Consider the following 12,716-nt stretch of genomic DNA (forward strand, 5'->3'; position numbering starts at 1 on the left):
TATTGGACTCCATTTGTAAATACCAACTAAAGATTTTATCATGTGTCAAAATTATGTGGGGACCAATTTTTCATGCATATGCTATGTAATGATGGAAAATATTATCAGTTGTGCAGGGCCAAATAAAAATATGCAAAATATAAAATTTTCTAAATATTTCAAAAACTAAGATCTGGGAACTATAATTCATTAGACAGGAAAGTGACCATTTTTGAAAGGCATCTTTTGGGGGAGTATTTAAACTTTAAGACTTCCTTTGAGTGTGTAGCATTGTCCTATATTCACACGATTCTTTGACGGTACTCTTGTCATCATTATTCCCATTTTCAGATGAGGAAACTGAGACACAGAGAAGTAACTTGGCCACGCTCCCACAGCTAATGCTGAAACCCAGGCCGTCTTGCTCCAAGGTCCAGGCTCTAAAGCTCTGTGTTATTCTGCCTTGAATGGGATGATGCTGTCTCCATCTTGTTCCTTGTCACATGACTGTCATATGATCGTCTTTTCCCTTCAGTTCATATGGATCTATAGCACCTTTTTTTTTTTTAAGATTTTTTTTTTTGATGTGGACCATTTTTAAAGTCTTTATTGAATTTGTTACAATATTGCTTCTGTTTCATGTTTTGGTTTTTTTGGCCTCAAGGCGTGTGGGATCTTAGCTCCCAGGCCAAGGATCGAACCCACACCCCCTGTGTTGGAAGGCGAAGCCTTAACCACTGGACCACCAGGGAAGTCCCTATAGCCGGATAATATTCCCTTATCTCAATATACTACATGTTGTCTAAACCTTTTTAATAGCTGGATAATATTCCCTTTTCTCAATATACTACATGTTGTCTAAACTTTTCCCTATCTGTGGACTTTCAATTTTTATTTTTTCACTATTAAAGTCACTTTCAACTCTCAGAACAATTGCCTGTGTGACATAAGAGAGGAACCATGTGAAAAGAGTGTGTGGACAGTATAACTTGGAGCTCTCCTGGGAGGAAATGATATCTTGTGTGATAGGACCTCAGAAGGATTAGGATACTGATGTGGAAAAATTACCTAATCATTTGTAGTTATCATTATGATAAAAATGAAATTGGCAGGCAATAGACCCAGGCTGATTTGTAATCATACAATTATGTTTATTATGTAATATATGCCCATGCATTTATTGGTTATCATACAAGGGAAAAGATAATTCTTACACCTGGGCTTTAAAAAATTACAATTTCAGGGAATTCCCTGGAGGTCCAGTGGTCAGGACTCTGTACTTTCACTGCCAATGGCCTGGGTTCAATCCCTGGTCGGGGAACTAAGATGCCACAGGTCATGCAGCGCAGCCAAAAAAAAGAAAAGAAAAGAAAAAGAAAAAGAAATAAAAATGACAATTTCATGATTTAGGAGACACAGTGATGAACTTGTAGAACACTACTGAGGTTAGGTCTTTCTTAGCCCCAGGAGTCCCTTTCCATTTGCCTCTAAGCTTCACCCTCTAATTTAGGGTTTTGTCATTTTTATCCTCTGGGCCACCTGTCCACCCCAAACAGAGGTACACTGCTTTACTTTTTCTCTCTATATTAGGCATGGACAAAACAAAACAGAGCAGAAAAAAGTCTTTTTCTTCATCCTTTGGCACACAGAGTTGCTGTGAAATTTCTTCTTTTTTTTTTTCAGGTCTGTAAGTTATTAATTTTTGCTCACTGGTCTTTTTTTATTATTATTTTTTATTGGAGTACAGTTGCTTTACAATGTTGTATTAGTTTCTACTGTACAGCAAAGTGCATCAGCTATATGTATATGTACATCCCCTCTTTTTTGGACTTCCTTCCCATTTAGGTCAGCACAGAGCATTGAGTACCTAAAGCATTGAGTACAGTAGGTTTTCATTAGTTATCTATTTTATACATAGTATCAATAGTGTATATATGTAAATCCCAATCTCCCAATTCATCCCACCCCCTCACTTTCCCCCTTGGTATCCATACGTTTGCTCTCTACGCCTGCGTCTCTATTTCTAAAGAAGAAATTAGAATTCTTCTAGTAGAATTAAACGAAATGGCCCCCTCCAAGTCTTACATGCAGTCTTCTTTGAAGAAGGATCCTCTAGTAGCTACTAACTCTGCTTGCCAAGCTGTACAAAAGCCTGTCCCTCCTCATCCTGCTGGGACATCCCAATCCAGGAAGCCTCTTCTCTCAGGTGTCCCTAAATGCGGCTCCCTGCTCTGCCGTCTCTTGTCTAAGGGGCTGTTGGGTCACGTGAGACCATAATGAATTCTCAGCTAGAACTCATTCAAAAATTCACAGGTCTGGGCTTCCCTGGTGACGCAGTGTTTGAGAGTCTGCCTGCCGATGCAGGGGACACGGGTTCGTGCCCTGGTCCAGGAAGATCCCACATGCCGCGGAGTGGCTGGGCCCGTGAGCCCTGGCCGCTGAGCCTGGGCGTCCGGAGCCTGTGCTCCGCAACGGGAGAGGCCACGACAGTGAGAGGCCCGCGTACCGCAAAAAAAAAAAAAAAATTCACAGAACTAACCATCTAACTAACCGTCATCTTATTCTTGTTTCTCTCTCAGAGAAACCTGATAAATCATGTTCTCCATCTCCTCTACCTCACTCTCCCAAAGACACACACACACACCCACAAACATTGACAAATAATTACTAACAACTTGTTTAGTGCAGAGATTTATAGTTATTATGACATATGTCTCATTTTGAGTTGGGAAAATATTCCTGTACAAAATGAAAGAACCCCCTCCCCCAATTCATGCGCACACATACACTTTTTAAAAATGAATTTTTAAGAAATTAACTCTGGATTCCAGCATTTGACAGCTTTAAGAAAATTGTTGAAATAGACTGAAAAGAAAAACTCTGGGACAACCTAGGAGACTTGGGATTATTTGAACCAGAGGGGGGAAAGAAAAACCAACAGTGAAGTGATTAACAGTTTCTGGATTGTGAAAGAGCATGTAAGAGTCCTGAAGGATCTCAGCAGCATATACCCTCAGGATGACTGAAAAAGTGAGGGGTGGAGGGGTGGATTACAGCCAAGAGGGAACATAATGCAAAATTCTTGGCCTGATAAAACTTCCTTTTGGGCTTTAATGTAAATTTACAGGAGAATTGTACTTTAAATAACAAATTCTCTGAACATGGTTATAAATAGGTGCCCTTCAGTAATTAAATGTAGCAGGAAAAAATCAGATGAGCCAAAATGATAAGGCTCTTTTCCAAAGCACCTGCTTTTCAAATAAGGTAGGTTTCTCAATGGGAAGTTTTCCTCACTGTATGCCACACTGTGAATGGCGCCCCCTAGGGTTGTGCAGAACACAATCAACTCAACCATACCTGTTCCTTTGCCTGCGCAGAGCCACCCCTAGAAATGAGAGAAAAAAGGAAATAAGGTGGAACCCCTCCGCCACTCCCAAGCTGGACCTCATTTCCCTTCCTTTTTACCACCTCTCTATCACTCTAGGTTTTGAGGAACAAGAGTAAAGGGGAAGTGGAAGAGAAGGAGGTGGAAATAAATGGGAAATTGGCGGGAATACACTGAGCTGAGAACACGTAGCTCCAAAGCCCAGGAGTGGAACTGAAGCTCATGTCCCCTTCTACTTTGCCCATGTCCCCGAATCAAGTCTGGGACACCCTGGGGTGGTGACACTTCCTTTAGAGTAGCTCCACTTATGCCCAAGCCTCCATAAACAAGCTGGATTGACCAACAAGACACATTGGCATGTGCAGAAACCTTCAGCGTTATCTGACACACAACAAGCCAGTTTTTACGTGTTAGAGGGGAAGTGGTTTGAAAGCCTACCTGTTGGAGGCAAGAAGTAAACAAAACTTAAAGCTCCATTCTGATACCCTCTCACCTTTCCTATGGGCTTAGTAAAACTTTCTCAACTGTGTTACTTCATTTTTGTTTGTTTAATTATCCTGGAGAAGCCGCTAGACACACTTTCTGCTGATTTGATGGGGCCTGTTGAAGAAATTATACACAGATACTTAGAGGGCTTGAGAGCTCCTTTTTCTCTCCCTGCATCCTGGTAAGAGTTCCGTGTCTGAATACAGAGACTGTATTGTCTCATCCAGCTTTCTCCTCGCACAATAGCTGCTCTTTATTGCCCCTTCCTCAGGAGGCAGGTAGACGGTCCCACAACAGTGATGCAAACAAATGGATCTTGGCTTAATTAAATATTGTGATCTTTGTCAAGTTAGGAGTGACTTATTTAAGAGAGACCCAAAGAAAGAAACTAAAAGTTTACTTAGCAAAGGGTAAAGCGTTTTCTTTTTCTTCTCAGGCTTCCTTAAAACCTACACCCACAGTAATTTTATAAACATATATAGTGTGTGTGTGAGTCTGTGTGTTTATATATACACACATATATATATATGGAAAAACCTGAATGAACCTTTTGGCCAACCCAGTATATATTATAGTTAAGCAGCATCAAGTGCATTTGCCTCGTTAGGTACATTTACTTTATTTTTATCTTCTTAGATTAGGGTCAATGAGTCATTCTGAATCTTGATGATATCAGCCAATGTTTTAGCTAGTTCTCCCATATTTGTATGATTTGTAAATATCAGAATGCTTCCATATCTTTATCTACAATGAAGGTTAAAATAATTACTAGAACAGACCTAAGGACAAAGGAGATAGAGCAGGCTGATAGCAAACCATTAATTCACATACTGTGAGTAGTGCTTTAACCATATGTAGTTGACTGTATTCCATTATCAGTTAAGTCGCATCAAGTACAATTGCAAATAATCTCTATCTCTAAGGTATGTCTCATCTTTGTTCTAATCCTGTTTTCCCAACGACCTATTCACACAACTATTTCACATGCAGAGCCCCTGAAATACCCAAAACAAAATTCTCTAAACTAGTTTCCTTCCCTACCTATGCCATTTCCATCCACACCTCCCCATCTTGTCTTGAAGAATGAAAGTGTTGTGGTCGTTATAATTCTTTCTTCCCTTCTTTCCTTATATCCAGACTGGCATTAAGCACTTTAGTTCAGAATTTTTCATGTCCCGCACAGGAAATGACAATATGAGATTGGCTGGGTAAAGAAAAAACACTACTTGTGTCTGGAATTTATTGCCAGATGGTGGGTAAGGGGTCCCCCACAGCCCCCAAGGCCTTTGCGGATCAGTATCTCAACTGACCTGTAACACCTGGGCACACAGCTGGGAAGTTCAAATTTAGTCCATACTTTCTTAAAATATCTCATATTTGCCCTTTTATTTCCATTTCTGCAGTTACCATCTTAGTCAAGGTCATTATCTCATACTGGGATTATTGTAACATCCACCTAACTGCTTTCCTTGCCTTTTCCCAAGCTTATCTTTGGTGGTGCCATTGATGAATCTACTTACCCACTGCCTTTGGCATGAGTCTACAATTGTCTCCCGTTACCAATGACAGTAAAACCTAAATTCTTTTGTCAAGATTTCAAGGAAAAGAAATTATTTAGGCCCATCTTACCTGTTAAACTTATCCCCTACTACTTCTTCCAACAATCTCTATTCAAGTTAAATTCACTTATTCACTGCCTATCACCAACAGAATCACATTTCTTATATTTGTTCTGCTTCCAGAAGATCCTGGTGGTAGTAGTTAGTAGCCATATCTACTTGAGTAGTCTTGAGTACCTATTAGGTGTTAGGCCCCGTGCCAACCTTCACAGCAATCTTTCCTGTTAGCTAATGTTATTCCGATTTTATAGATAAGAAAGTTGAAACCCAGGTTAAGTAACTTGGCCAAAAAGAAAAATTGATTTAAGTAGTGAAAAGCTAAGACTTCAAATCTCAGTGTAACTTCAAACAACACACTCTTTCTACTGCCTTTGTCCAATGTAAACTTAGCTTACTCCGAACTCAAAACATTTCTTTCCAAACTTCTCATTTGGCAATTAAAAATTTGCTATCATATGATAATCCTTTGATCATTCTTTCTTCTTCTCTGATTCTTGCATTGTTATGTAGCCATCTGCATTTTTGTCTTCATTTGTCCAACTGTACTGAGAACCTATGACTGCAAAACCTGGATCCCCTATAAGTCTTAGGTGTTGCTACGTCTCTATGGATACATCTCAATTTCTGAATTTTTGCCAAAGCATTATAGTTCCTTTGGCCCACATGTGTTACATCACACTATCCCCAAGAAATTGAATTTACATTAATGGCCTTTATTTTCTGCATTTGCTTTTACTCTTTTGCCAGTTATTTAATACCTTAACTTTTCAGTTCATAGATTATTATAATATCAAAAAGCCCCAATGCCTTCTTTAGCCTATGATAGTCCAGGCTGTCTGGCAGATTTTCCAAGAAAATTGGTCACTGTAAATGAGAGATCTAGTCCCATAAACCTTCTAGTGATTATTTCCAAATCAGTTCTTTTTTTTTTTTTTTTTAACAATTTTAAATGTTTATTCACCTGATAACATACTTCGAAATACACAAAGCAGGAAGCTGGAGGGAAATTTTGAAATCATTTATCTAGTCCAACTGCTTTCTTTCTTCTTTTCTTCCTTCCTATTTCCCTCCCTCTCTCTCTCGCTTCCTTTCTTCTCTCCTTCCCTCCTCCCTTTTTAGTTCATCCTCCTCTTTCTTCTTCTCCTTCTCCTCCTCCTTCTTTCACTAACGAAGAAACTGAGGCCAGAGGTGAAGTACACATCCAGTCAGAAGCAGACGGGGGTCTAAGACCCAGGTCCGGCCCTCCAACTTCTTATCTAGGACCCTTCCCTCCTCACTGCACTTTACTGAGCTTGAACAAACATTGTCTTGATACATTAACAACTCTTAAAGTGAAGGTTCCAAATCTGTTCTTAATTTCAGAGCAAAGTAAGTAGTGAGTTAATCTTCTCATTAACCCAGATTTGGGCCTTAATAACAATATGACTAATATAATTTAAAGTAAAAGTATCTTTTAAAACCCCATTACCTCTGCCCAAATTGATCTCTTCATTGCGCTCAAGCAACCAACATGTCAGGGTGGGAGTCTTATTACAAAAATCAGGGTGATGAGGAAGAAGAAGATCAAGAGGAGGGCCTTGAAGCAGGTGGAGATTATAAATATTCAGGAAGACATAGTTTGATTTTTTTGATTGATGCTTCCGAGACCAAGTTTGAAACTCAGGATGAAGATGAGTTGACTCCTTTTGACATTAGCATCCAGTATATCTGGAGTGTATACACCAATAAGATCATAAGCAGTGATCGAGATCTCTTGGCAGTGGTGTTCTATGGTACCAATAAGGACAAAAATTCAGTGAATTTCAAAAATATTTACATCTTGAAGGAATTGGGTAATCCAGGTGCTAAACGGGTGCTAGAGCTTGACCACTTTAAGGGGCAGGAGGGGAAGAAACATTTCCAAGACCTAGTTGGCCATGGATCTGACTACTTCCTAAGTGAAGTACTGTGGGTCTATGCCAAACTCTTTAGCGATGTCCAGTTCATGATGAGCTATAAGAGGATCATGCTTTTCACCAATAAAGATGACCCCCACAGCAATGACAGTGCCAAAGCCAGCCGGGCCAGGACCAAAGCTGGAGATCTCCGTGACACAGGTATATTCCTTGACTTGTTGCACCTAAAGAAACGTGGGGGCTTTGACATATCCTTGTTCTACAGAGATATTATCAGCATAGCAGAGGATGAGGACATAGGGGTCCACTTTGAGCAGTTGAGCAAGCTCAAAGACCTGTTGAGGAAGGTTCGCGCCAAGGAGACCAGGGAGCGCGTGCTCTACAGGTTGAAGCTTAAGTTCAATGAAGATGTAGCGCTTACTGTTGGCAATTATAATATGGTCCAGAGGCTCTCAAACCTTCTCCAGTGAGGCTTTATCGGGAAACAAATGAACCAGTGAAAACCAAGACCCGGACACTTAATGTAAATACAGGCAGTTTGCTTTTGCCTAGCGACACCAAGAGGTCCCAGACCTATGGGAGTTGTCAGATTGTATTAGAGAAAGAGGAAACAGAAGAGCTTAAACGGTTTGATGAACCAGGTTTGATTCTTATCGGTTTCAAGACCTTGATAATGCTGAAGAAGCACCATTACCTGAGGCCCTCCCTGTTCGTGTACCCCAAGGAGTCCCTGATAAATGGGAGCTCAACCCTATTCAGTGCTCTACTCACCAAGTGTCTGAAGAAGGAGGTCATGACAGTGTGCAGATACACACCCTGCCAGAATATCCCCCCTTGTTCTGTGGCCTTGATGCCACAGGAAGAGGAGCTGGAGGACCAGAAAATTCAGGTGACTCCCCCAGGCTTCCAGCTCATCTTCTTGCCCTATGCTGATGACAAACGGAAGGTGCCCTTTACTGAAAAAGTCATGGCAAACCCAGAGCAGGTAGACAAGATGAAGGCTATTGTTCAGAAGCTCCACTTCAAGTACAGAAGTGACAACTTTGAGAACCCAGTGCTGCAGCAGCACTTTAGGAACATGGAGGCCTTGGCTTTGGATCTGATGGAGCCTGAACAAGCCATGGATCTGACATTGCCCAAGGTTGAAGTAATGGACAAAAGACTGGGCTCCCTGGTGGATGAGTTTAAGGAATTTTTCTACCCACCAGATTACAATCCTGAGGAAAAAGTTCCCAAGCGAAAACAAGATGATGAAAGTTCTGGAAGCAAAAGGCCCAAGGTGGAGTTATCTGAAGAGGAGCTGAAGGCCCACGACAGCAAGGCACACTGGGTAAGCTCACTGTGCCCACACTGAAGGAAGCCTGCAGGGTGTACAGACTGAAGAGCGGGATGAAGAAGCAGGAGCTGCTGGATGCTCTCACCAAGCACTTCAGAAGGCCTGACCAGAGACCATACAGCCAGTTACCCTTCCACATTGTAGCCAGGCTGCCTGGTTTTGTTTTTATCAAGTTAAAACATGTTTCGTCTGAGCCAGGAAGAGTCGGCCTGACAGAAGCCAAGGACTTTGTTTATGAGACTTTCTGTTGCCACGGAGACTGCATTGCCATCTCACTGTGCTGTGCCCTACTCTACTGTCTGAATAAAGAGCCCTAACTTTGTACTATTAAAAACAAAAACAAAAAAACCATTACCTGCCTAGAATTCATGTTGCTAAGAGGTTTAGAAAACAAAGGTAGAATGTGTGGCCCTGGTACTCTAGAATGCGGCTGTCCCATACTGTAGCCACTAGCCACATGTGGCTATTTAAATTTTTTTTTAATATTTATTTAATTTTTGGCTGTGTTGGGTCTTAGTTGCAGCACACAGGATCTTCCATTGCAGCGTGTGGGCTCAGTAGTTGCTGTGCGCGGGCTTAGTTGCCCTGCAGCATGTGGGATCTTAGTTCCTCAACCAGGGATCGACCATGTCCTCTGCATTGGAAGGTGGATTCTTAAATCTGCCTAAATTTAAGGGACCACCAGGGAAGTCCCTAAATTTTAGTTAATTAAAAGTAAATAGATCAAGTGGGGTTTATCCCAGAAATGCAAGGATTCTTCAATATAGGCAAATCAATCAATGTGATACACCATATTAACAAACTGAAGGAGAAAATCCATATGATCATCTCAATAGATGCAGAAAAAGCTTTGGACAAAGTTCAACACCCATTTATGATAAAAACCTTACAGAAAGTAGGCATAGAGGGAACTTACCTAAACATAATAAAGGCCATACATGACAAACCCACAGCCAACATCGTTCTCAATGGTGAACAACTGAAACAATTTCCATTAAGATCAGGAGCAAGACAAGGTTGCCCACTCTCACCACTATTATTCAATGTAGTTTTCGAAGTTTTAGCCACAGCAATCAGAGAAGAAAAAGAAATAAAAGGAATCCAAATCAGAAAAGAGGAAGTAAAGCTGTCACTGTTTGCAGATGACATGATACTATACATAAAGAATCCTAAAGACGCTAACAGAAAACTACTAGAGCTAATCAATGAATTTGGTAAAGTAGCAGGATACAAAATTAATGCACAGAAATCTCCTGCATTCCTATACACTGATGATGAAAAATCTGAAAGAAAAATTAAGGAAACACTCCCATTTACAATTGCAACAAAAAGAATAAAATATCTCGGAATAAACCTACCTAAGGAGACAAAAGACCTGTATGCAGAAAACTATAAGACACTGATGAAAGAAATTAAAGATGATACATACAGATGGAGAGATATACCATGTTCTTGGATTGGAAGAATCAACATTGTGAAAATGACTCTACTACCCAAAGCAATCTACAGATTCAATGCAATCCCTATCAAACTATCAATGGCATTTTTCACAGAACTAGAACCAAAAATTTCACAATTTGTATAGAAACACAAAAGACCCAGAATATCCAATGCAATCTTGAGAAAGAAAAACAGAACTGGAGGAATCAGGCTCCCGGACTTCAGGCTATACTACAAAGCTACAGTAACCAAGACAGTATGGTACTGGCACAAAAACAGAAAGATAGATCAATGGAACAGGATAGAAAGCCCAGAGATAAACCCACGCACGTATGGTCACCTTATCTTTGATAAAGGAGGCAAGAATATATGATGGAGAAAAGACAGCCTCCTCAATAAGTGGTGCTGGGAAAACTGGACAGCTACATGTAAAAGAATGAAATTAGAACACTCCCTAACACCATACACAAAAATAAACTCAAAATGGATTAAAGACCTAAATGTAAGGCCAGACACTATAAAACTCATAGAGGAAAACATAGGCAGAACACTCTATGACATAAATCACAGCAAGATCCTTTTTGACCCACCTCCAAGAGAAATGGAAATAAAAACAAAAATAAACAAATGGGACCTAATGAAACTTAAAAGCCTTTGCACAGCAAAGGAAACCATAAAGAAGACGAAAAGACAACCCTCAGAATGGGAGAAATTATTTGCAAATGAAGCAACTGACAAAGGACTAATCTCCAAAATTTACAAGCAGCTCATGCAGCTCAATATCAAAAAATCAAATAAACCAATCTAAAAATGGGCCAAAGACCTAAATAGACATTTCCCCAAAGAAGATGTACAGATTGCCCACAAACACATGAAAGAATGCTCAATATCACTAATCATTAGAGAAATGCAAATCAAAACTACAATGAGATATCATCTCACACCAGTCAGAATGGCCATCATCAAAAAGTCTACAAACAGTAAATGCTGGAGAGGGTGTGGAGAAAAGGGAACCCTCTTGCACTGTTGGTGGGAATGTAAATTGATACAGCCACTATGGAGAACAGTATGGAGGTTCCTTAAAAAACGAAAAATAGAACTACCATACAGCCCAGCAATCCCACTACTGGGCATATACCCTGAGAAAACCATAATTCAAAAAGAGTCATGGACCACAATGTTCATTGCAGCTCTATTTACAATAGCCAGGACATGGAAGCAACCTAAGTGTCCATCGACAGATGAATGGATAAAGAAGATGTGGCACATATATACAATGAAATATTACTCAGCCATAAAAAGAAATGAAATTGAGTTATTTGTAGTGAGGTGGATGGACCTAGAGTCTGTCATACAGAGTGAAGTAAGTCAGAAAGAGAAAAACAAACACTGTAGGGTAACATATATATATGGAATCTAAAGAAAAAAATTAAATGGTTTTGAAGAACCTAGGGGCAGGACAGAAATAAAGACGCAGATGTAGAGAATGGACTTGAGGACATGGGGAGGGGGAAGGGTAAGCTGGGATGAAGTGAGAGAGTGTCATGGACTTATATATACTACCAAATGTAAAATAGATAGCTAGTGGGAAGCAGTCATATAGCACAGGGAGATCAGCCCGGTGCTTTGTGACCACCTAGAGGCGTGTGATATGGAGGGTGGGAGGGAGACGCAAGAAGGAGGGAATATGGGGATATATGTATACATGTAGCTGATTCACTTTGCTATAAAGCGGAAACTAACACACCATTGTAAAGCAATTATACTCCAATAAAGATGTTTAAAAAATTAAATTAAATTAAAATTTTTAAAAAGTAAATAAAATTTAAAATTCAATTCCTCAGTTGCACTAGCCACATTTCAAGTGCTCAGTAGTGGAAAATGGTTAATGGCTACACATAGGACAGCATAGATATAGAACATTTCTACATTACAAAAAATCCTGTTGGACAGCACTCCTCTAAGTTTTGTTGAAAAATATGTATGTTTGATGTAATTCATAGCAGCTGATGATATATTAGCTACAAGTTCTGGTAAATGAGTAGCTAAGTTAGGGTCTTGTTCACATTTTATTCACTCAGTGTAATAGCTGGTGCCTAATAAGTGCTTAGAAATGTTTAACAAGTTGTGTAGGATAAAGATGGCAGCTCCTATACAGATACTAGATAGTTGTCTGACATCACAATTGTTTTTTAAAAAAAGGAAATATTTAAGCAGCATATAGAGAAGCAAGCTATTCTATACACAAGTAATCTACATTTCATGAATTCTGCCAAATTCTAAATGTAAATTTGTGGCAAATTGTCGACACCCCCTCTGCCCCTGCTTGGACAGCTGTGAATGACATCTGCATCAAATCAGCCAGGAGCTATTTATTTTCGAAATGTGCAATGACCCGCTTCTAAGCCCAAAGGGTAAAAATGTCACCTTTGTTCATTTCTCAAGAAAAATATTTTTAAGATCCAGCACTGACTGGGAAAGGAAAAGCTGTTCCTTAGGGTGTTATCCATAATTCCCTCTTCATTTCAAGCTTTCTGACAGTCATCACTTCTTGCCTCCATTCCTAGTTGTAATAC

General features: G+C 40.0%; 1 protein-coding gene and 1 pseudogene across 3 annotated transcripts in view; both read left to right on the forward strand.

The window, feature by feature from the left end:
* LOC113617614 (FYN-binding protein 1-like) overlaps positions 1 to 12,716 on the forward strand; it is a 127,341-nt gene that overhangs the window by 23,210 nt on the left and 91,415 nt on the right. The gene's annotated exons all lie outside the window — the stretch shown is intronic.
* On the forward strand, positions 6,935 to 9,222 carry LOC113617613 (X-ray repair cross-complementing protein 6 pseudogene; annotated as a pseudogene).

This window comes from Aethalodelphis obliquidens, unplaced genomic scaffold, assembly GCF_003676395.1.
Source record: "Aethalodelphis obliquidens isolate GAN/ISIS:26980383/991018 unplaced genomic scaffold, ASM367639v1 scaffold4, whole genome shotgun sequence".
Taxonomy (NCBI): domain Eukaryota; kingdom Metazoa; phylum Chordata; class Mammalia; order Artiodactyla; family Delphinidae; genus Aethalodelphis; species Aethalodelphis obliquidens.